We start from the raw sequence: 4,763 nt of genomic DNA, 5'->3' as shown, positions 1-4,763 counted from the left end.
TTTTGAGGTCAATTAAAGAAAAATCTTTATTTTACAATTGAAAAAAAATTAGAATTTGCAGATAGGCACACCAAGGTAATATTTATTCTATGTAAATTCTTCAAAAATTGTAAATTTTCGGGGCTGGAGTGATAGCACAGAGGGTAGGGTGTTTGCCTTGCATGCAGCTGACCCCGGCTCGATTACTAGCATCCCATATGGTACCCTGAGCAACGCCAGGGGTAATTCCTGAGTGCAGAGTCAGGAGTAACCCCTGTGCATTGCCAGGTGTGACCCAAAAAGAAAAAAAAATGTAAATTTTCTTCAACATTCATATTTTATCCCCAAAGACATATACTTATCATGCTTTTGCATTTGTGCTCACTGTGGGCATGTACAAAGTCCACAAAGAAAGAGAGAGAGAAAGAAAGAAAGAAAGAAAGAAAGAAAGAACTTTGTTGCCTGATATGCTTGTTCTGTTTTCCTGATCTAAATAGTGTCCTTTTAGTTACTGTCAATGTCCTCCCATTGTTAATCAATTTGCTTGAGCGGGCACAATAATGTCTCCATTGTGAGACTTGTTGTTACTGTGTTTGTCATATCAAATACGTCATGGGTAGCTTTCCAGGCTTTGCCATGTGGGCAATATACTCTTGGTAGCTTGCAGGGCTCTAGAATTTGGGCTTTTTTGAGTGCTCTTTCTTGGTGATTTTGCTGTTCAAAAATGACTCCTACCATATACAAATATGCTATCTGGTTTTCCATGTGTGAGGAGGTTGTGATATACCTTATGGAAAAAATATGTTAGATAAACTTTATTTCAACCTGAACTATAGTCCTGTTAGGCATAAATTTAGTGTAAATGAAAAACAATGTAGATTAAATAAGATGTCTCCAAATAGAGACACACAAATAAAATAAGGTTATTTATTAATCTGTTGACAAAAATGTGACCACAGGACCCTTAGCTCAGTATTTCCCCTAGGAGTAATCATTCGGTATATACTAATTTAGTGCTTATAGTGACTTTATTCAGCATAGTTACCAATTAATATATATGTATATATTTATGTATATATATCACCTGATCACTTGATTTGCGTGTCATCCTTGCGCAGGGCCATGCTAATCTTCTCTGTATTGTTCCAATTTTAGTATCTGTGCTGCCGAAGCGAGCTGGAAAGACAGCACAGCGGTAAGGCGTTCGCCTTACAAGCGGCCAACATGGTCGACCCGAGTTCGATTCCTCCGCCCCTCTCGGAGAGCCCAACAAGCTACTGAGAGTATCTCGCCCGCACGGCAGAGCCTGGCAAGCTTCCCATGATGTATTCGATATGCCAAACACAGTAACAACAAGTCTCATAATGGAGATGTTACTGGGGCCACTCGAGCAAATCAATGAACAATGGGAGGACTGTGTCTACCATGTCTACCATTTGATACCCCGTTACTCATCCATTTGCTTGAGCGGGTGCCAATAATGTCTCCATTCATCCCTGTTGTGTGCTAGCATAGCCCAATGGCATCTGCTCATTCTAGGAACATGAAGAGCCTCAAACCGATCATTCAGGGTCTTGACGAAGAAGTCTGACCATCTCGTAGCTGGGCGTCCACGCGATCTTTTGACGTCCTGTGGAATCCAGTCAGTAATGGTTCTAGTCCAATGGTCATCTCTAAATCTCATTACATGTCCAGCCCATCTGATTTTTGATGCCTTCGCAAATGAGACTGCATCTCTAATTCTTGAGCGTTGATGGAGATAGGGACTCCGGATTCTGTCTCTCATTTGAGTGAAGTGTGATACTCCAAGCATAACTCTTTCAATTCCTTTTTGAGAGACCCGAATAGCATTTTCATCCTGTTTTTGTAGGGCCCAGGTCTCTGAGGTATATGTTAATGCAGGAAGAACAGTGGAATTGAAGAGATGTGCTCGGAGCTGGAGGTTCTTTGTCCTCTTAGTTATTTCTTCAATGCTCTTGAAGGCATTCCAAGCTGCTCTCTTCCTCCTGCATAACTCAGGTGCCAGGTCATTCGTCATGTTGACTTCTCGACCTAGGTATATATAACTGTTGCATTCGGAGACGGATGTTCCATTGAGAGTGAATGAAACATCAGGAATAAGACTGTTTCTCATGAAGATTGTCTTTGTGAGATTCAGTTGTAATCCGACCTTTCCACTCTCACAGTCAAAGTTGGTCAGCATTTGTGCTGCTTGGCTGATGTTTGGTGTTATTAGAACAATGTCATCAGCAAAGTGGAGGTGGTGTAGTTGACGACCACCTATTTTCACTACCACTCCTTCCCATTCCAGTCATCGCTGACATTCTCGAGGGTGGCATTAAAGAGGTTCGGTGAAATAGTATCACCCTGCCAAATCCCTCTCTTTCCATGGATGATTTTCTTTGTAGAATGGTGAGATCCTGGTAGTGAATCCATAATACAGCCCATGGAGGATCCTGATATATTGAGTTTAAATGCCCTGATAGGCTAGGGCTTCGATGACCGCTTCTGTCTCAACAGAATCAAAGGCCTTCTTTAAATCAATGAACGTTAGACAGAGTAGCATCTTGAACTGAGAAACCTCAATGAGCTTGGTTATCGTGTGGATATGGTCAATGGTGCTGAATCCTTTGCGGAACCCGGCTTGCTTGCATGGTTATCCTTCATCTAGTGTGCTGCCAATCCTATTCAGGATGATTCGAGTGAACAGCATGTAGATGTCAGACAATAGGCCTAGATTGGGCGATAGTTGCCAATGTCGTGGATGTCTCCCTTCTTGTATAGTAGTACAGTCCTGCTGGTTTTCCATTGGGATGGAACCTTGCATTCAGACAGGTAGCCGAGCCAATGTATTGATGAGTACTGATGGTAAGTTCTTCAGGTGTTGAGGTCTGATCTTGTCTGGGCCAGGTGCTCTTTGTTTCACTACCGACGAGATGGCGTGTTGGATTTTGGAAGGGAGAACATTGGAGACGACATATCCATCCTGTGGAATTTGGTATGTGGGCAAGTGGACGTGGCTATTAAAGAGATCTGAGTAGAAGTCATGAATAATCTTCTCCATTGCCCTTCTGGAAGATGTGATAGATCCATCAAGACATTGGAGGGCAGTCATCTTGATCTTGTAGTTGGTGAAGGACAGGCGGGCATTACAAATGCTTTTCCCGGCTTCTGCCGCATCTACCAGCACTGCTGCTCTTCTGTCTTTGAGGTCATCCTTGATTGCTCCTCTGCACTGTTTTGCCAGCTTGGACATTTGCTTGCGGTTGCCTGAGGCATGCTGGAGATGGAGCGATAGCACAGCGGGTAGGGCATTTGCCTTGCACGCAGCCAATATGACTGACACAGGTTCAATTCCCATATGGTCCCCTGAGCACTGCCAGGAGCAATTCCTGAGTACATGAGCCAGGAGTAACCCCTGAGCATCACCGGGTGTGACCCAAAAAGCAAAAAAAAAAAAAAAGAATGTTTGAACTGCCATGTAACCCCAACAAAGGCCAGGATCCTGAGATTATCACACCAAGCTCCCGGAAGAGAACAAAGCAGAGTATCCTACTCCATGCCTTTTATTCTCTTCTTATTCTTATTAGACTTCTTATTCTCTAACTCTCACTCTCAGAGAACCCAGCAGACTACCGCAAGTATCATAACAGCACATATGCCTGAATAGGAACACCTGTAAAGTTTATTTATGTTTTCAGGCTACCTTGAATAACCCACCCACACGGCAGAGCCTGGCAAGCTATCTGTGGTATATTTGATATGCCAAATCCACCAAAAAAATTGATCTCATTCCCCTAACCCTGAATACGGCAGAGTCGAGAAGGATGTGGAAGGAGAGGCTGATAAAATCTCAAGACCGAACTAGGCTGCCAAAACGAAGAAAGACAAAAATGATTGTCTGTACTTTCAATACACGTATGCTGATATCTGATGCATCCATCGAGGACCTGATGGTACAAGTGCGAAAGATCATGTACAACATCATTGGTCTAATCGAGATGAGAAGATATCAATCACATCACACCGTTTTTGACACTGGAGAAGAACTGTCCCTTGGAACATGTGACAAAAGAGGCGTCAGTGGTGTCGGTATCCTTGTCAACATGAACTTAGCCATGAGCATTGATTCATTTGAATGCCTAACAACCTGAATCAGACGATTATACTTGAATAGATGTGGCTCACTGCCGGCAGTTTCTATCTTTGTTGTCTATGCACTAACATCCAATTACGATGAAGGAGAAATTGAGAAGTTCTACATGGAGCTGGAGAAGTTCTATAAAGAAAAGCACACCTTTTACAAAATCATTGTCAGTAATTTTAATGCCATGATAGGACCGAGAAGATCAGCCAATGAACTCCACATCAGGACCCATGGCCTAGAATGGGACAAACAGGGTGACAGACTGTCTGAGTTCATCATGTCAACCAAGACCATCCATGGTAACTCACAGTTCCAAAAGGCCAAATCTAAATGTTGGACATGGGAGTCTCCCGGTGGATGGTTCTACAATGAAATAGACCACATCATATTGAATCGGCGGTTTTGCCTGACTGATGTTGCTGTTGTTCCAAAATTACAAACGGGATCAGACCACCGTCTTCTTCGTGCAAAATTCTACCTCACAGAATGAGGAGAAAAGAATGCAAGGTTTAAGAAGAGGACTCCCAGAACGACCACCAACTGGGAGGTCTTTGGCTCTGTTGCGGCAACATGGGAAGATGCCGTCATTGACATCATTGATGAGGAATACAATCGAATGATTCAGCACCTCCATGAT

General features: G+C 43.1%; 1 non-coding gene across 1 annotated transcript; it reads right to left on the bottom strand.

Annotated features, from left to right (window-relative positions):
- Positions 1–1,052: 1,052 nt before the first annotated feature.
- On the bottom strand, positions 1,053–1,156 carry LOC130018692 (U6 spliceosomal RNA). Its single transcript, XR_008791591.1, has one exon. It is a non-coding gene; the product is annotated as a U6 spliceosomal RNA (small nuclear RNA).
- Positions 1,157–4,763: the final 3,607 nt, after the last annotated feature.

Source organism: Sorex fumeus, unplaced genomic scaffold (genome assembly GCF_029834395.1).
Source record: "Sorex fumeus unplaced genomic scaffold, SorFum_2.1 ptg000265l, whole genome shotgun sequence".
Lineage (NCBI taxonomy): Eukaryota > Metazoa > Chordata > Mammalia > Eulipotyphla > Soricidae > Sorex > Sorex fumeus.
The sequence above is the reverse complement of the archived record's forward strand: the minus strand, read 5'-3'. Positions and strand labels throughout refer to the sequence as shown.